At 38.0% G+C, this 21,117-nt stretch overlaps 1 protein-coding gene across 1 annotated transcript in view; it reads left to right on the top strand.

Moving 5' to 3' along the window:
• Positions 1-18,055, top strand: part of LOC129486363 (putative F-box/LRR-repeat protein 21) — a 43,436-nt gene extending 25,381 nt beyond the window's left edge. The window contains exons 3-5 of the transcript XR_010121870.1: positions 16,794-16,949; positions 17,137-17,235; positions 17,837-18,055. The gene's annotated coding sequence lies outside the window, so the exon portion shown is untranslated. The remainder of the gene's footprint in view (positions 1-16,793; positions 16,950-17,136; positions 17,236-17,836) is intronic.
• Positions 18,056-21,117: the final 3,062 nt, after the last annotated feature.

The following is a 21,117-nucleotide window of genomic DNA, read 5'->3' as shown; positions in this document are numbered from 1 at the left end:
AATGGGTTAGCATCATCCCCTTAGTGCTGTTGTCCTGATAGTGAGTGAGTGAGTTATGGTGAGATGTGGTTGTTTAAAAGTGTGTAGCACCTCCCCTGTTCTCACTTCCTCCTGCTTCAGCCGTGTAAGATGTGCCTGCTTCCCCTTTGCCTTCCGCCATGATTTTCAGTTTCCTGAGATGTCCCAAGAAGCTACCATGCTTTCTGTACCTCTTTTCTTTATAAATTACTCAATCTCAGGTATTTTATAGCAATGCAAGAACAGAGTAATACAGTCATACAACAGAGTAAAATATAACAATTTAAATGAAGACAATCTACACGTATTAACACAGCTAGATCTCTAGATATACGGTTGAATTAAAAAGCTATTTTTAGAATTTTATATATATAGTATCATACTATTTGTAATATTTAAAATCTGAAAACAAGTATATTAATCTTCATGAATGCTGTATATATAATAAAAATATGCACAGACTACCTTTAAGGTAGTAATTACTTTTGGATAGTGAGAGAAATAAAACCATGGAAGGATATACGGAGTACATAAACTCTAAAATATTTTATTTCTAAAAAAAGAAAAAAATCAGAAGCAAATATGTTAAAATATTAATTTGTTACTTATTGGAGATAGACACATGGGTGTTATGTTACCCTGTACTTTTCTGGGGACTTACATTTTCAGTGTGTTTCAAATATATATTAGCAGCTCCTTTTTAGCTTAATATTAGATGAGCACCTGGAATTTTCTATGGAAGCTTCCCCATTTAAATTATGTGCCAGTAGCTGTGGGAGATTGTGATTGTGGCCCCAGTTCTTCACCCTCTCTGCGTCCACACCTTTGCCATGTCTCATGATTTTGGGTTTAGCTGTGTGGCTTTGACCACTAAGATGAGGCAGAAGTGGCAGTGGGTCGGGAAAGCCTGGGTCTTCTGGGGCCTTAGTCTTTGCACACTCCTTCCTGTGTTTCTGCATCGCCGTGAGGCATTTGATCCTGCTGCCCTGGGAAGGGAATGGACGCCATGCAGAGCACGGTTGCCGTTGCAAAATCCAGCTTAGTATACCCTATAAATGCGTGGGCTTAACTGGCTGTCATTGGAAGCCACTGAGTTTTGATGTGGTATGTTACACAACAATAACTAAACGATGCCAATGAGATTATGCACCTAATTGTTTTTGCTTCACCCACAACCTTTCAAGAAGGCATCTAATGTATACAATATAGAACGCCAATGTATTGAATACATCAAGGATCTGAGTCAATGTACTGAAAGAACAGGTTAGTGAAACAAAACAGATGATTCAGAAATAGACACAAATATATACAGCATGTAGTACACAATAGGAGTCATACTTTAAATGATTAGAGAAAATATAAGTCATTCTATTAACAGTATTGAGACAACATCTGGCAAGAAATAAAAGTGCAGTCTAGGTGTGGTGGCTTATGCCTGTAATCCTAGCACTTTGTGAGGCCTATGTGGGAGGATCACTTGAGGCCAGGAGTTTGAGACAAGCCTGGGCAACATAGCAAAACCCTATCCCTACAAAACATTCTAAAAAATTAGTCAGGCATGGTGTGTGTGTCCATAGTCCTAGCTACTTGGGAGGCTGAGGCAGAAGGAATATTTGAATCCAGGAGTTTGAAATTACAGTGAGCTACGATCATGCCACTGCACCCCACCCTGGGTGAGATAGTGAGACCCTGTCTCAATAAAAATAAATAAAAAAAATTTCAATCCATATCAAAGTGAACCAAACATTTGTATGCACAAGGAGAGAAAGAGTGAGGAGGAGGAAAGAAAGAAAAGAAATGAACTGAAACCATAGAAATACTAGGAGAAATTATGAATGATTTTTAATGGTCTTGGTATGGGTTAGACTTTTCAAAGAATGTTAAAAAACCCAGAAGCTCTGAAGGAAATATTTGATAAATGTGTTATAACAATAAAAAAAAAACTTTCTACAAAGCAAACAGTATCCTGATCAGAGTCAAAAGACAATAATCTGAAAAAAAACTATAACCCATATAATATGACAGATAAGGAACTCATCTCCCTAATATATAAAGAATTCTTTAAAAAAATAAAAGGTGTAAACAAATTGATAGAAAAATGGGCAAAGGCCGGGCACGGTGGCTCACGCCTGTAATCCCAGCACTTTGGGAGGCCGAGGCAGGCGGATCACGAGGTCAGGAGTTCGAGACCAGCCTGGCCAACATGGCGAAACCCCATCTCTACTAAAAATACAAAAATTAGCCAGGTGTGGTGACAGATGCCTGTAATCTCAGCTTCTTGGGAGGCTGAGGCAGGAGAATCCCTTGTACCTGGGAGGCAGAGTTTGCAGTGAGCCGAGATTGTGCCATTGCATTCCAGCCTGGGTGACAAGAGCAAGACTCCATCTCAAAAGAAAGAAAGAAAAAAGAAAAATGGGCAAAAGATAGCAACAGACTTTCATAAAAGAAAAAATACAGATTACCAATATGTATTTGCAAATGTGATCCACTTCACTTAAAATTAACAATTGTAAACGAGAATGAGGTGTAGTTTTTCACCCATCAAATTGACAAAGGGTATGTAGAAACATTTATTGAAAAGTGTTAAGTTGGTTTAACCTCTTTAGAGCACAATTTTGCAATATCCTTCACATTTTTAAATGCACAAAACCTTTGCTCCAGCAATGCTATTGTTTTCCTACCTGTGGCCTGCTTTCCTCCTATTTTCCCTGCCTTCTGTATTAACTGTTTGCAATGTATCTTCCCCTCTGAAGCCAGTGTCATCCTCTAAACTGCAGAAGAGATGGTAGGAGACTGTTTTGAAACCCATAATGGGATAGGATCTGAGCAATGTCATCAATGCTGAAAAGCTGATGAGAAACTTTGTAATGGATGGATCAGGCTGATGATACCTAATCAATCTTACTGTTATGAAGAGAGAGAAGGAGAGAGTATATCAAACATTTTATACCTCCTGTTGGAAATGCACAACACAACCTATAAAGTATTCTTGTCAAAAAATCAGTCTAAAGTCTTATAAGGCCGTTAGCTCTAACTTCCAGTTTACAGGAACTATGCAGCACAGGGATGCATGTTAAATGTACCACAGGAATGCAGTCAGCCAAATGCAGGCTGTAGGAAGTTCTACCAGATAAAGAACCTGGTTTCTTCAACATATAAATTCTGAGGAAAGGAAAATAGAGAGAGGGGCAATCTGCAGATTAAAAGAGATTTACAAGATTTATCAACAAAATGCCATGTATGGACTTTACCTGAAATCTGAATCGAATGAGGAAATGACAGAGAGAAACAGAGAATAGGGACAATTTTAACACTATTTGATGATATTAGAAATTATTCTGTGTAATTTTAAGCATAATACATTAGGTGTTTGTAAAAAGTTCCTATCTTTTAGAAATACATACTGAAACATTTATGGGTATGAAATCATAGGATGTTTCAGATTTGCTTCAAAATAATCCAGGAGTTTGGAGAGTAGGTAGCATATAGATTAAACACAATTGGCTATGAACTGCTAATTACCGAAGCTGGGTAATGAGTACATAGAAGTTTACTATACTATCCTCTCCAGTTTGTTTATATTTGAAAGTTTAGCAACAAGTTATACAAAGACATTTGTTGGACAATTAATTTGTTGGCAATATCTTTTGAACATAAAAAAGTTCCCACACAGCAAGGAAAAACTGATTTTTCTGTAACCTTGGTAATATTTAGCCACCTATATTTTAAACCCTTTAATCAATCAATGACAACCCATGTCTGGTAAACATGCTCTTCAAAACAACCAATCAATAACAGCCCCTCACTTTTGACTTTCAGCCAATTAGGGACAGACTCACTCTAGTAAGTGATTCCCAACCAATCAACAACAGTCTTACCTGAGCACCATGTTTCTTAATCAGTCAAACCCCTAACACTCCGAAAGTCCACAAATCCCTGAACTTCCAGCTTCCCAAATCCATACATAAATAAGATGAACAGGCTGCTCTGCTTGGAAAGATTGTGCATGACCAACACAGCTCTTCCTAACTATTGTCACTCATTCAGCTTTGTCTTTTTATTTCAGATAGTGGGTCGAGTGGTGGTCTCGTCCTCCTACGAAACATATAAATTTGATCCTGTCCATACCCTATGACAGAACAGCTTCACTCTTAGTTATACTCTCACATGTGTGCACGTTCAAAATGTTCATAGTAGTGTCATTTGTAGTAGTGTAAAACAGGAAACAACCTATATGTGCATCAACAGTAGAATGGGAACAAATTCTGGTATTTTTGTTTAATGAAATACCCTACAAGAATGAGAATGAATAAAATACAACCAAATACATCAACTTAGATGACTCTCAAAAACATAATGGTGATTAGAAGAAAGGAAATCAGCTGGGCGTGGTGGCTTACGCCTGTAATCCCAGCACTTTGAGAGGTTGAGGTGGGAGGATCACAAGGTCAAGAGATCGAGACCAACCTGGCTAACATGGTGAAACCCTGTCTACTAAAAATACAAAAATTAGCTGGGCATGGTGGCGCACGCCTGTAGTCCCAGCTACTCGGGAGGCTGGGGCAGGAGAATCACTTGACCCCGGGAGGCGGAGGTTGCAGTGAGCCGAGATTGCGCCACTGCACTCCAGCCTGGGTGACAGAGCAAGTTTCCATCTCAAAAAAAAAAAAAAAAGGAAATCACAGAACAATATGCAGTATATGTTTATCAAAAGTTCAAACGCATGCTTGAAACAGGTAAGCTTTATAAATTATATCTCAAGATGAAGCTGTTTCTAAAATGTTCAGATACATGCAAATCTAAAGCATATATTGTTTAGGAACACATACACATATGGTAAAACTATTAATATAAAGAAAAGCAAGAGAAGAGCTGACACAATTTGTATACTGGTTACCTCCAGGTTAGAGGAAGAGGATGTGATCAGCAGCGGGAACCTGGGCTTCAGGGGGGCTGACAATGCTCCTATAAACCAGGTGCTGGGTCAGGTGTTCATTTGGTTATTACCCTTTAAACTGTACATATGTGTTTTATACATTTTATATTTTCCAGATTTTTATCTTTCAATATTTCAACATTCACACACAATTTTATGTGACAAAAAAATTACAATAAAAAACAAGATTAGAGTGGAACTGAAGGAGATAGAGACATGAAAAAGCCTTCAAAAAACCAATGAATCCAGGAGCTGTTTCTTTTTAAAAAAATAATAAAATACATAAACCGCTAGCTAGACTAATAAAGAAGAAAAGAGAGAAGAATCAAATAGACACAATCAAAAATAATAAAGGGACATCACCACTGACCCCACAGAAATACAAACAACCAGCAGAGAATACTATAAACAGCTCTATACTAATAAGCTAGAAAATCTAGGAGAAATGGATAAATTCCCAGACACATACACCCTCCCAAGACTGAACCAGGAAAAAGTTGAGTTCCTGAATAGACCAGAAGAATTTCTGAAATTGAGGCCATAATAAATAGCCGACCAACCAAAAAAGCCCAGGATCAGATGGACTTACAGCTGAATTCTACAAAAGGCACAAAGAGGAGCTGGTACCATTTCTTCTGAAACTATTCCAAACAATTGAAAAGGAGGGACTCTTGCCTAACTTATTCTATGAGGCCAGCATCATCCTGATACCAAAAATTGTCAGAGATACAACAACAAAAAAAGTCAGGCCAATATCTCTGATGAACACTGATTCATCAGAAAGAACAAAAATTTTATTGAGAACAAAAATTCTCAATAAAATACTGGCAAGCTGAATCCAGCAGCACATCAAAAAACTTATCTACCACAATCAAGTTGGCTTCATTCCTGGGATACAAGACTGGCTCAATATATGTAAATCATTTTTCAAATAATAAAAAATATGCAATAAAAATTGTTTAAAGATTTGTTGCATAAGTCAATGGAGTCAAGCTTACTGTACAGAGTGTATGGTAACAAGTGCATTCCCTGTATAATTTAATCCTCACAAAAAGCTGAGCAATAAAGCTGAGGAAGCTTGAGGCTCAGAGAACTGAAATGACATGTTCAGTGTTCCACAGCTGGATGTGCCAAAGCCAAGGCCCAAACTCTACTAGACTCTAGAATTCATACTTTTACATATTTTGTTATATGGTTCAATGAATGACTCATCATTCATACACAGCCTCTCATATTTCAGAATTTGAAGCTCGACAATCAATATATCAGTTTCATTTTACTACCTCTAAAATGAAGATGATGATATCAACCTTCATAAGATTCTTGTAAGAATTAAATGAAGTCGTATTCCTAAAATAATTACATTAGGCCAAGCACATACAAAACACTAAGGCTGGGTGCAGTGGCTCACGCCTGTAATCCCAGCACTTTGGGAGGCCAAAGTGGGTGAATCACAAGGTCAAGAGATTGAGACCATCCTGGCCAACATGGTGAAACCCCGTCTCTACTAAAAATACAAAAATTAGCTGGGCATGGTGGTGCACACCTGTAGTCCCAGCTACTTGGGAGGCTAATGCAGGAGAATCATTTGAACCCCAGAGGTGGAGGTTGCAGTGAGCTGAGAGCGCGCCACTGCACTCCAGCCTGGTAACAGAGCGAGACTCTGTCTCAAAAAATAAAAATAAAAAAAATAATTAATTAAAAATAACTAAAAATAAAACTTAATAAAGTTCACTCTCACCTGCTTTCTTATCCACTCCAGAATGGAACTAGATGTAAACATCAGTTATTTTCCCATGGGAGCCAATTATAATCACCAAGATACAACCCCAAATGCCATAATCCTAAATGTTGAAATTCCAAAAGATCAAAATCCTGAAACTATAATTCTGGAAAAAAAATTAAAAAATTTTTTAAAGATATGCATTCACATTTTCAAAAGGGGATTTACTTGAGACACGTAAAAACATGACAGAACACTATAGGCTACTTTACACAATCAAACAGGCAAAAATACACATTTTTGCAAGCATAAGCACTTGGGTATACGAACAACGGTCATATGAATATAATAGTGATGAGCGAATGAATCATATTCATAAAGAAATAGGTCAAAAAGGGAAATGTGTAAGTGCATATTACTATTGTTGGAAATTGTGTGCACTCAGATTTAAAATTGCAGTTATCTGAAATACTGTGATGCACAACCCAAGTCTTTTGATGGGATCAATAAAAAACCACAGTGAATCACCATCATAACATGCAGCTGTCCAAAGATCTGAGCTCTTGAGAAATTTTATCTTTCACAAATGCAGATGCACAAAAGGAACATCTCTTTATTTACTGAAGATGTTTCAACGTTTTTACGTACAGGCACAATGTTTATGCACAAAGTCATTGTTGTGATAATATACTTTTGCGAAGTCAAATTTGCAAAAATGTATGCAATGAATTAGAACTTTCTACAAGTCTCTACACAATTTATAACTCCAGTATTGGAAATGATGCAAAGATGAAATGTGCATAGTGAATTGTAAAAAAAAAAAAAAATGCTGAAAATTTAAAATAATAAAATAAAACTAAAAAAAGAAAAAAACTAAAAAGAAAGTTTCACATATGAAGAAATATGTTACAGGAATAGATTATAGGCATTGTTCAAAGGTAGTCTGTAAAAAAAATGACTGACTTTCACAAGCATTAACTATATTTTGGAATCTTGCATTTCGATGAACAGCTGCTTTTTTTCTTTTAGGACATGGCTTTCCTCGGAGAATATGTTCACCTTCATTTTCTATGTGGCACTGCTCTTTTAAAAATTCTTCTGTGATTCTGAATACAACAACATAAGCCTTCCCTATTAAGTTTTCCCATCTTCGGCGCCATGCTTCCATGTTGTTTTGGGTACATAGAAGTCCATTCTCAAACAATACTGGTGCAAAACTTTTGCGGGTCTTCTTATCCTACCATGCACATAATTGTTTTCTAACCAGGTAGTAACTTCCCTGGCTTCTTCAGGCAAATGTGGCTTTAATTCATTAAAAGCCCCTGGAATGTAATGAGATGGAAGGAATGCTAATGCAGGCAACCGATGGCTTTTTAAACTGAAGTTTTCATTGTTTCCATATAGCATGACCAATCATCTGAATTTTCCGATTTCTTTAAACCACACTTAATTCCCAAATAGAGACACTAACAAGGTAATAGTTCCACCTAATATGATGCAACTATCCTGTTATTGTGATCTTCAGGATTTTAAGATGTGAGGGATTTTAGACTTTAAGGATTTGGACTTAAGAGATTTTGATCTTTTGGAATTTCAAGGTTTAGGATTATGGCATTTGGATTGTGTCTTTCAGGATTATGATCCCAAACTCTTTCCAATGTCCTGTGGCTAGAATAGGTTATGGAAACCAGGAGAAGATTTCATAATAAGGTGACCTTGTTTATAGGGCAAATTCTGGAAGCCCCCATATACTAAATGGGATGTGTACCTCAAAAAGACTCTGAGGTCCATGTTCTGATTCTAAGGCCCTTGCTGTGTCGTTAATAAAGGTTAAAGATGTTTACACCCATGCTGTGGGTAGGCCAGATATTTTCCCCTGTCATTAGTCTTTCCTATTCTGTTATTTCTTTCTGGTAAGCCATTGGCCAATGGCTTTTCTTCTATTAAAGCTAATGGTGTCTTTTGTTGATAACTTGCCTATTGATATGTAAGATATAGCTATATTGATTGTTCTAATAATATAAGCAATACATTCTTATTGCAAAAATTACCCCAACATGCAAAAAAGTATAAAACAAATCCCCACTAATGTTTTTGGTATATGTATTTTTCTTTTTCTTTTTAACTTTTTTCTATTATCAGGAAAATATCAGTATTTTCTTAGATGTGCACTGTCTTCAACTAAGCACAGCACTAAAAGTAAAATGCAAGAAAATAGTAAAGATTTGTATAGAATGTTAAATAACAGAAGAGTTAAAGTATTGGACATGTCTGGGTGCTTTTATTTGGATAAAATTTACATAACACCATTTGGTTTTACTTAGCTGTGGGAATAATGGGTGACAGGGTATGGAAATCAGAAATCTCTTCAGTATCTTTGATTGTTTATTTGATCTGCAGTTTGGAAGCCTTTGAGAAAAGCATGGAGAGCATGTGCTTTGTAAAGGGTTGTTGGCTGGGTGTCCTGACTAAACAGGCGGGGATCCCTCCCTCTCTCCTCCTCCTGTGTTTCAGTGGGAAGAACCTACCCAGAAACAGCAGGCTGTGCTAGGCCACTGACTTATTAACCAAATACATTCAGAAACCACTCTATTCAGAACCTATTCAGAACTCTATTCAGAAACCACTCTATCCAGAACCACTCTATTAATAAAGGCTGCATACTCATGATCAGAGTCAAGAAGGCATTAAATCCACATGTTTTGGCCAGTGGGAGCCTTAGCTTAATAATGAGTCCCCACTTGGTATCTTCCATCTCTGACTTGAAAATGCAAAGTAAACATTTAAATCATTCCATTCTACCTGTCCCCATCCTTCTGCCTTCACACATGCGCATACACGCACACACAAATCCTCTGTGCTGAGTGAGAAAGAATGGAAATAATTACAAGTATGAGAGATTAGTCATCATCAATTTGGGAAGTGAAATAAGCAAGGGGGATTTGATGGCAACAATAATTTTAAGATAGGAAATCATTTCTAAATTTTTTAATGAATGGAGTGTGTCTACAGCCATACCACCCTGAACATGCATTATCTAATGTATGGGGTCTAATGTAAAGGGTGGTTGACTTATCCTAGAAGACAGGAACCTAAAGAAGCTTTCTCCAATAAGTGATTTCCTTTGTCATTGATGGAAAAATGGATAGGACAGGTTGTAATCATTACAACAGAGTGGGCACTTGGTTTGATTTGCTTTAAATTAAGCTGTGGGCTGCTGAAGGTGAAATGTACACATACAATACAATTTCGTATGGGGCCGAATGCAGTATTTCAAGGTTTGAGTGATATGATCAGGAGGTTTTCTGGCTAGAGGCCCCTGAGGGAGCATTCGATAAGTCAGGGTGGCATATCTGCAGTACGCAGACCCTGATTTTCTTACATGAGTTCAAGCAGACATTACTAATCAAGCACACCATTCTGTATACCCAGAAGTGGGATTGCTAGATCACATGGTCGTTCTATTTTTAATTTTTTGAGGAGCCTCTATACTGTTTTCCATAGTGGCTGCACCATTCTCTACATTCCCACAAACACAGTAAAAAGGGTTTCAATTTCTCAACGTTCTCACCAACACTTGTGATACGGTTTGGCTCTGTATCTCCACCTGAATCTCATCTTGTAGCTCCCATAGTTCCCATGTGTTGTGGGAGGGACCCAGTGAGAGAGAATTGAATCATGGTTGTAGGTCTTTCCCATGCTGTTCTTGTGATAGTGAATAAGTCTCATGAGATCTGATGGTTTTAAAAACAAGAGTTTCCCTGCACAGGCTCTCTCTTCTCTTGTCTGCCACCATGTAAGATGTGCCTTTCATCTTCTGCCATGATTGTGAGGCCTCCCCAGCAATGTGGAACTGTTAAGTCCATTAAACCTGTTTCTTTTGTAAATTGCCCAGTCTCAGGTATGTCTTTATCAGCAGCATGAAAATTGACTAATACAACTTGCTATCATTTGGCTTTTTTCTTGATAATAACCATCCTAACAGATGATATCTCATTGTGATTTTGATCGACATTTCCCTGATGATTAGTGATACTGAGCACCCTTTCATATATCCATTGGCCATTTGTATGTCATCTTTGGAAAAACGTCTATTTGAATACTTTATAATCAGCAGGCACTATGTTTACCATCAAAAATCTTCATTTTATATTTTTATTTAAGATTTTTTATTTTTTTATTAAAATTGCATGTATTTAAGGTGTGTGGTGTGATATTTTGATATACATATACACAGTAAACTGAATGCTACAGTCAAGCTAATTAATGTATTCACCTCTTCACACAATTACCTTTTTTGTGGTAAGAATACTTAAGATCTACTCTCTTAGCGAATGTCAAGAAAGGTTACTAAGAGTTATGCCGATGTTTTCTTCTAGGAGTTTTATAGTTTTATCTCTTGTGTTTAGGTCTTTGATCCATTTTGAGTTAATTTTTGTATATAGTATAAAGTAAGGGTCCAAATTAACTTTTTTAATGTAGATATCCAGTTTTCCCAGCACCATTTGTTAAACAAGATTACTCTTTCTCTCATTAAATTATCTTAGCACCCTTGTCAAAAATCAACTGACCATTCTGGATTCTCAATTCTGTTCCATTGATCTTTATTTCTATTCCATGTCAGAGCCACAGAGTCTTGATTAGTGTAGCTTTGTAGGAAAACTTGAAATCTAGAAGTAGGTGTCCTCCCACTTTGCTCTTTTTTACAAAATGGCTTTGGTTATTCTGGATCTTTTGCATTCCCATATGAATTTTAGAGTCAGCTTATGGGTTTCTGGGAACAAAAACAACTGAATTTTGATAGGGATTGAATTGAATCTGTAGATCAATTTAGGAAATACTGCTGTCTTGACAATATTAAGTTTTTCAATCAATATTAAGTATTGCCATTTTAACAATACTAAATTCTTCCCATCTCAAAGAACATGAGGTATACTTCCATCTGTTTAGGTTCTCTTAAATTTCTTTAATAATCTTATTGCTTTCAGAATACACTTTGTGCTTCATTTGTTGGTGTTATTACTAATATTTTATTCTTTTTGATGCTGTTATAAATGAAATTGTTTTCTTAATTTCATCTCCAGAATGTTCATTTCTAGGGAATAAAAACACAATTGCTTTTTGTATATACAATTGTGCATTAGTATCTGTGGGGGATTGGTTCTCAGACCCCCAGAGATATCAAAATTTTAACATACTCAAGTCCTGCAGTTGACTCTTTGGAACCCATTTATACAAAACATCTGGCCTCTATCCACAGACTTCACATCCCATGAATTCTGTATATTTTATCTGCATTTGGTTGCAGAGGTAGAACCTATGGATATCAAAGGCTGATTGTATTTGTTGAAAAAAATCTGCCTTTAGGTGGGCCTGCGTAGTTTAAACCCGTGTTTTTCAAAGGTCAACTGTATGTCTTATATCCTACAACCTTTTCAAGCTAGGTAACCATTAGCACTAACACTTTTTATTTCTTGGTGGAGTCTTTCAAATTTTCTATATTCAAGGTTATGACTTTTTGTTCCTCCATTCCTCCATAACTGACTTTTTTATGTTCAATAGACACTTTTTGTATCTTTTCACTTCCTTGTCATTTTTTACTATATATTTTTGAGTTATTTTCTTAGTGGTTGCACTGGTGATTATTACTTAGTTTATGATAATATAATTCAGATTAATAGCAACTTAATTGTAATCATACATAAAAATTTTGTCCCTACATGGCTTCATTCCTTCTCCCTTCCTTTGTGCTTTGTCATAAAAATCACAACTTTCTATGTTGTATACCCATCAACACATGAATTTATAATTATTGCTTTATTTACCTATGTACTTACTCTTACTGATGTTCTTTATTCATGTAGATTCAAGTTACTATCTAGTGTTGTTTCATTTATGCCTAAAGGAGTTCCTTAACATTTCTTGCAGGCAAGATCTGCTGGCAGGAAATTATCTGTTTTTGTTTATCTTTAATTTCTGAAAGATAATTTTGCTAGGTATAGAATTCTTGGCTTAAAGATTCTTTCCTCCTTTCAGTATTTTCAGTACTATGTCATCTCACTGCTGGCTTCTAGGATTCTGATGATAAATCGACCGTTAACTTCATTGAAAATCTCTCATATGAGATGAGTCTCTCTCTCTTGCTGTTTTCAAGATTTGTCTTTCAATGATTTGATTATAATGTGTCATCTTTGAGTTTTTGAATTTACCCTACTTCAATTTTCTCGAGCTTCTTGGATATGAAGATTAATGGTTTTTATCAAATTTGGAAAACTTTGAACCATTATTTCTTTAAATACTCTTTCTACTGCTTTCTCTCTCTCCTATCTTTCTAGACACCTCCCATTATGCATATATTTTTGTGCTACAGAGTGTCCCACAGGTCTCTGAGGCTCTCTGTATTTTTCTTCATTGCTTTTTCTTTCTGTTCCTCATCCTGGATAATCTCAATTAACACATCTTCAAGTTTGTTGATTCTTTCTTTTATTTGCTCAAATCTTCTATTGAGCTTCTCTCAGGAATGTTTTTCAGTTATTGTGCTTTCAAACTTTAGAATTTTTATTTCATTCTTTTTTATATGTAATTTCTATCTATTTATTGGTGTAATCTATTTGGTGAGACATTTTTCTCACACTCTCCTTTAGTTCTCTATACATGGTTTCCTTTAGTTCTTTGAATATATTTTAAATAACTGACAGTATTTTGTCTACTATGTGCAACATCTGGTTTCCAAAGGGACAATGTCTATTGGTTGCTTTTGTTCTTGTATGTGCCATAATTTCTTGCCTCTGTGTGTGTCTCATACATCTTTGTTGAAAACTCAATATTTAAAATAACATCATGTGGCAATTCTGGAAATCATGTTTCCTCCAAGTCTCCAAGGTTTGTTGTTGTTTCTGTTTTATTGTAGTTGTCGATTTAGTTTGTTTACTGACCTTTCTGAACCAATTCTATAATGTCCATAATCTTTGTCATGTGTGGCCACTAAAGCGTCTGCTTATGTTTGGCCAGTTAATGTTTAGGCAGAACTTTTCCTAAACACCTGGAATCAATAAGTATCCCTGTCTTTGCTTAGGGGTTTATTTTGTGTGCTAGGGGATGCCTTCAACATTCAGCCAGGCAGTTTACAGATCTGCCTAAGCCTTCACTCCCTGCTTGTGCAAAGCATCAAGGTCAGCCTAAGGTAATACCTTAGGGCCTTCTCATGTCTTTCCTGAGCACCTGCACAGCTCTAGGCAGGGACACAGCCCTATATATAACTTTGTTCTTTTAGATTCCCAGAAATATATAGGAGTTTTTCAAAGTCCCTATGGACAGCTTATTTTTTATTTTTATGCTTTTTAGTCTATTGTTTACCCCAACTTTTATTCACCATCTCAAGCAGCTGTGGATTTAAGCAGTTGTTTGTAATTGTTTTTCAACAACCACTCTGAGGGAAAGGCTATTTGTACAGGGCAAGCTCCAAGTCAGTTCAAAAACAGACAGCCTCCAAGTGGGGTCCTTGAAAGACATACTGACGGTCAAATAATGACAATTCTTGGAAATGAGCTTTAAAAGAGCTCAAGTTCTATTCTGCTTCTGCCAGTTGCTGCCAGGCTACTGGTTTCAAATGTAGGTTGGTAAGCAGTGGGTAGGTTTTTAATGAGTCAAAATACCCCAAAGCATACTGTTCTTATCAAGATCCAGCCATTTTTGTTCAGTAAGTACTCCCAGGATTAGTTCATTTCCAGAGTTCTGAAAAAGTTGATGCTGACGATTTTTGCCTGTTTCTTATTATTTTTATGAAAGATGGAATTTTTAGAGGTTCTTACTCTACCATTTTTGCTGATATCCATGACCATTATTTTTATATTAAAACTAATTTGGACATCTTATGGAATAGGATGCAAAAATCTACATAACTTAGTAAGGATGTAATATAAAACTTCAAAGACATTGAACTCTACTAGTAGTAGACATCTCCACTCTGTATTCAGTACTTACATGAAATTGTGTGACTGTATCTCGCAACCAGATCCACAACCTTATGGAAAGTATGCATGTAAAATGTACATATGTACATATGTAGAACATGTGTAGAATATAAGTGTCCTCCCTCTTTCCACCTACCGAGTGCTAAAGGAAGAGGACCAAAAGGAGATTATCTCTTACAACTTGGTAAATTACATCGTCTGCCTTTACACCTTACAACTATTCGTATTTACCTAAAGTTGCTCTCAAGAACTCTTGTGAACTGATTAACTCTCTGTCTCTGTCATATCTTTTGGCCAAAAAAAACTGACTGATGATCATTTACACGAAATAAAATAATATTACTCTAGGCTATGATGTTTAAATTAGACACAAACTTTTACCAAAAATGGCTTTTTGCATCCCATTGGGTACAAATAGGCAATCAAGAAAGACTCTACAATTACTTGTTATTTAAAACTGTTGTATTCAAATGAGAGTTTCTTAGTTTTAAAATTCTGTCTGAGAATTTTGTGTGGAAACTGACTATGTGATTCTAAGATTCCAGAATGTACTAAGCCCCAGTCAATAGAAAATCTTCATTCTATCAAATACTTACAGAACTACAGTGGGCATAGTTCCTCACTTAGCTTCACCATGTGCTAGTATTTTGACCAGCAGAAAGCAAACAGCCCGGGGCCACCTAGGGAAACAGAGTTACATTACTCCAGACCATGGTAAACAGATGTGTTTGGTCCTCTGAGCTTTGAACCCTGAAATTACACCACACACAGACATGGTCAGAGAGTTGCCAGAGGTTACAACACACATTCTTGGCACCATTGTTCTGATTGACTCAGGCCAGTGGAACATCTTAAGCTAGTGGTAACTCAACAATGATAATGGAAGAAATGAAGGTAGCCAGTTCAGGCACGAAAATCCCTCTCCTGCTACTGATACCTCCTGAAAGAAGAAACTGGCAAGAAGGACATACTGTCAGAGTTGGTTACAATACTACCTCACCGTTCAACAACTCAGTCATTCCCACACCCAGCGTGCAGAGCGCACGCTGCTGAACTCAGCACAGCAAGAACACGAAGGTGGGTAAGGAGGAAAACAAGTCGGTAAAGCCTGGGAATCTGGGAGGGATCAAGCCCTGAGGTGAGAATGAGGGTGAGCATGGACCCAGGAAAAGGGAGACAAGTGGAGGAAGTGCTGGGTGTCCTGTAGCTCACTGAGCCTGTGAAGCATTGTAGAGGGCATTGGGAACCAAGCCTAAGCCCCCTACTTGCCTGTTTCCAACAATAAAGATGGAATTTCTGAATTTCATTTGACTCTAGGGAGATTTGGAATTGTTCCAGGAATATTTCTGTTGGCTGCTATGAGAGAGAATAGGGAAGTAATTATTGGATGTTTAAAAGCATTTGGGCAAGAACTAGATACATTCATGTTTTTATCTGTTTTCAAAGTTTACTTTAAAATTTTTTATGAGCACATATGTCAGATATAAAACAATCCCTTCTGTTATTGCTAAATAAGAACTGTCAAGGAAGGAAACTTGGTTGGATCTGCTGGACATAAAAGAGAGAAAATGTGACCTTCAGAGTGCATCACCCTACCTAAATTGAACTTTAGCCAGGCAACAGGGTAAACAGAAATTTTCAGGGAAAATGTAACAGTCCTAGCCTGGAAACATCTTCTGTGATTCCAAGTTCAGACAATTTCTTTCTGTTGGAGATGCTGTTTTCTCTTACAATTAACAAAAGAGCACCCATCTGTATTAGGGTTCTCTAGAGAAACAAAACCAATAGGGGCTATACATATTTGTAGACAGGTAGATAGATAAGTACAGTTATGTTAAGGAATTGGCTCATGCAATTGTGGGAGGTGGCAAGCCCAAACTCTGAAGGGCAGGTGTCAGGCTGGGAGACCCATGGAAGAGTTGACGTTGCATCTTTGAATCTAAAGGCAGTATAGAGGAAGAATTCCCTCTTTCTTGGGGGCCTTCCATCTTTTTTCTCTTATTGCCTACAACTGATGGGATGAGGCCCACTCACATCATGAAGGGTAATCTGCTTCATTCAAAGCCTACTGATTTAAATGTTAATCTTATCTTATAAATACCTTCACAGTGACATTTAGACTGTCGTTTGACCAAATATCTAGGTACCATGGCGGAGCCAAGTTGACACAAAGAGCTAACCATCAAACAAACCACCGTAGTGCCTTTGGTTCAGGAACAAGACTTTGACTATGTCCTTTGACTTCAGGAGTTGCACTAGAAGAGGAGCAGAGCTTGGCATGCCATGGGAGCCTGCCGCTGTGAGTGCCTTCATGGGATTTCAAAAAAAATTTCTTGTTGTTGGTTTAATTTATGAAAGCTTTATATACCTAATTACAATCTCATTGAAAACTTTTTCCATATGGCCTGTTTAATTTAAAGTTTTGATGAGGAGTTACAGGAAAGTTGCATTTTGTGAGCACTCTGCATGTGTCTTTATTTTCCCAGGGCCAAACCATACAGAAACAGAAGGGCTACCAGAGAAAAGTGAAGAGTGGGTGGTATCTGCAGCAAGCAGAGAGACTCCCACAAGGGAGAGAAACTCAGGTTAGCTGAGATCTCCACATTTTCAATAACTAATAGCAAAACCTGTTCCAATGGATCATTTAAGAGCCATGTTAGCTGAAAGAGAGATTTTTTTTTTTTTACCCACGGTTTTTGAAACACAAATCACCTATTAAATGGCTGAGTGCTTTTGTTGCTCAATATCAAATATTTTGGAACATTTTTTCATTGTCAAAAGTTGCAGTTTGTTCCTTTCTTCCCAAAAGTTTGTTGTTTAAAAAAATAAAAAACTTTGCCTCGCCAAAGGTAGAAGGATTGCATGTAAATCTTCCATTTAGCAGTTCAGGGGACTTCATTCCTCAGTGTGCTTCTTTTAAAGAGAACAAAGCACCTTTTTGCTTCTGCACTTACTGCTTCATTTGTTCTTGCTCTTTGCTTGTGCTAAAACTGAAGCTCAGACAAGTTAAGTGATGACTGTTTGACCTTGACTCCAGGAGGCTGTCATCTATATCCATTCTCCTTTCTCCAAGGGCGGTCTCTTTGGGATCACTTCTAATACCCACTCTCTGGGAATCATGGGAGCTCCAGGGCTGAATGCGTGTAACAGAGATTTTTCCCTTGTATGTTTCACATTCACCTAAAGCACAGAATGCCTGGAAGCAAAGACAGTGCTCTCCTTTGTGAGACACTTCAAATGGGAGAGTCAGAGGACCTAACGATTGAGCCTCACCTGAGGAGGTGATGTGTAAATGTGAGGGAGTGGTTTGGGACACAGGTGAAGAATGAATGAAAATCAAGAAACAATTTAAAGTGGAGACGAGATACATTGGGAAGCTCATGTAGAATAGCCCCAGTCTCCCGAGATGAGGTAAGTAGAAGGTGCGAGGATGGCGAGGAAATGAATGTGAGCTTGAGGTTAAACACGTTTGGGCTGGTCACTGCAGCTGATGAATGGCAACTAGTCAAAAGAATTGCCACACAGCCTGGCTTCCCAGCGCCCTCTCCTCCAGTGTTTGGCTGCCCAGGAGCCAGAGCACAAGGAGGTAGCAAGGTCGCTAAAGCACAGGTTCAGCAAGCTTGACCATGAGTTCTAGGCTGGAAAAGAGGCAAATAAATAAATAAAAGGCAAGAAAGAAGCCAACTGACAACAAGGAAGAAGTTTTAGAGGCTAAAGCCGTAAATGAGGTAAGCCATGGCAGGAGGGCTCTGAATACCCACTTTCTTTCCTGAAACACCTTCCTGTACCAATCATCACCATACATCCTTATGAGTTTTCACTACCCCGAACACTCTCTTCTCTTCCTTCCTTTCTACTTAAATGCCCTTCCCATCCTTTAAGTTTCAACTCAAGTCCTACTCACTCCATGAAGTTCTCCTAATTGTTTTTAGATTTTCTGCACCCCTTCTCTGAACTCCTTCAGAACATTTTTCTAGGACACTTAAATTATTTCAGAATTATAGTCTTATGTTGTATCCTTTGTATAGCTCTCATTTCCCTGTAAGAATGCAACCTCTCTAAAGATAAGAACTGGGCTTCCCTAACATGGTCAAACACTACTTTAACAGAAACATGCTTAACTTTTTTAAGTGTTGGTTAGTTATCCAGTAAATAAATGACATTACTACCATAAACTTATTTTGAGACTATTTGGTGAACTTTGTCAGATTTTTGATGTTTGAGAATTTGCAATATGCGTCCCAGTCACGCATGAAATGTTTAAAATATCTGTCAGATAATTCTTATTTCCAATATTACTTATCTCTATAAACCATTTGCCCCTACTAAAATATTCATGGGAGCAGGGATCCCAAGCATTCATTTGCACAGTTACTAAACTATGACAGAATCAAAAGAACCAAGATTTTCTCCAGATGTTTTACATTTTCTTGGATTAAAAAATAGAATAAATTTGTATTATCTTTTAATATGGTGACCAGCATCTTACAACAAATAAATACTATGTGTTAGGTTATGATGAAGAAAAATTAGTGTATTGTACAGAGGGAATTTCTTCATGGACCATAATGCCCGCCAAGAGGTCAGCTCTGCCTCTAAAGAGCTGGTGGCTTGGTCAAGGCACGTTCTCTTTCTCCCTCCGTTTCTCTGTGCGATGATGCAAGGGCGGACTTGCAGCTTCACAGTGCAGAGCTGTTGGAGCCCTGAGCCAGCCCATCTGCACCGCCGCTCTGTGGCCTTCCGCTAGTGGGCGCCGCTGAGCGGACTTCGGCGCTTCTGCCTCAGCACTCCAGAGCCCCAGCCTGCGTCAATTTCCAATCCTGACTGACGCATGTGGGGCTGAAATGGCCAAGATTGTGAAAGTCGGTGGAATAATTCGATTCCATCAGCTATTCTAAAGGTCTGCCCTGGCCCTCTGGTTTTGAGTCATGCCCACACTAGAAGTTTGCAGTTTTGCCACCATGGCCTGTTGCCATTGAAACAAAAGTTCATCCTTGGTGGAAAATGCTGATCCTCATAGAGCACTGCTGTCTTTTTTATTAGGATGGTTAATCCCTTCCTACATGTTCAGGGCGGGTACGGGCCTCCCTGAGCTTCTGGACTAATTTTCACACGCAAAAGCTTAGAGATGACTTGGGTGGTAGAAGTTCAGAGCAGGCAGAAAGCTTAGGAATCTTCTAGTCAAATCCTCTTCTTTTACAAAAGAAAGTCCGGTCCAGAAAGAAGGGATTGGTTCCGTAGCCATCCAGCCCCTCAGTGACTCAGGCAGGGTTGAAACCCGTAGATAACTGACAGGCAGAGGTAGGACCAAAAAGGGACCCTCAACCAGAGGTTCCTAGCACCTTTCATTACCTTAACTGTGCTCTGGGAGCCTTCAGTGCTGTGGATGGGGTGTGGATTGCAGCCTGCCTTAGTCTGCTTTTGTGTAAGCCTTTATTGGATGCTCAGTATGGGCCAAGCAGTGGACGAAGCTCTCATAGCATGTATGTCTCACTTAATCCCAGGCCGTGCCATCTGGTGCTACAGAGACAGGCTCTGGAGCCAGCAGACCTGGACTCAAGTCCCAGCTCCACTTCTCAAGAGCTACAAGGATTTGGGCAAGTGACATCCCCTCCCCACATCTCCCTTTCCTCTGCTGAAATTGGAGACCATAATAGAATCTCCCATTGAGTGAGATAAAGCATATAAACCACTTAGCACAGAACCTGCCTGATAGGAATTTCCTCAGGAATGTTAGCTTTTTTTTTTTTTTTTTATCAGTCTTAGGCACTAGTTGTCTTCATGTTGATATTCACAGGAACCATCTAAATGTTCTATTTCTCATCTATTACGTAAATGTACTATTAAAAGCGTATGCAGCTATAGATGTGTTAGTAACTGCATCTAATCACCTCTATACAAATAATGTTTTTGTGAGATGAATGCATAAACCAAAATATTTTACAAATATAATTATTTGTAAAAAGAAAAGTCTATGATATTCTTCAAAAACAGATTATTTTCTCGTGATGACTTTCTTTGCCTCCAAATTTTAAGTGTGGGCTGGGCACAGTGGCTCATGCCTGTACTCCCAGCACTTTGGGAGACCCAGGTGGGTGGATCTCTTGAGGCCAGGAGTTCGAGACCAGCCTGGCCAACGTGGTGAAACCTCATCTCTCTTAAAAATACAAAAATTATCTGGGTGTGGTGGTGGGTACCTGTAATCCCAGCTACTCTGGAGGCTGAGGCAGGAGAATTGTTTGAACCCAGGGAGTGGAGGTTGCAGTGAGCAGAGATCACACCACTGCACTCCAGCCTGGACGATAGAGCAAGACTCCATCTCAACAACAAATAAATAAATAAATAAATAAAGTGTTATGATGCTTTTTATCTGGTGTATTTTCTTGTTTTAATACACCAGATAAAAGGCATCATCACACTTTTTCCTGAGACTGTTTTCTTTTCAAGTATTGGCATCGTTTATGGCT

This window comes from Symphalangus syndactylus, chromosome 7 (assembly GCF_028878055.3).
Source record: "Symphalangus syndactylus isolate Jambi chromosome 7, NHGRI_mSymSyn1-v2.1_pri, whole genome shotgun sequence".
Lineage (NCBI taxonomy): Eukaryota > Metazoa > Chordata > Mammalia > Primates > Hylobatidae > Symphalangus > Symphalangus syndactylus.
The sequence above is the reverse complement of the archived record's forward strand: the minus strand, read 5'-3'. Positions and strand labels throughout refer to the sequence as shown.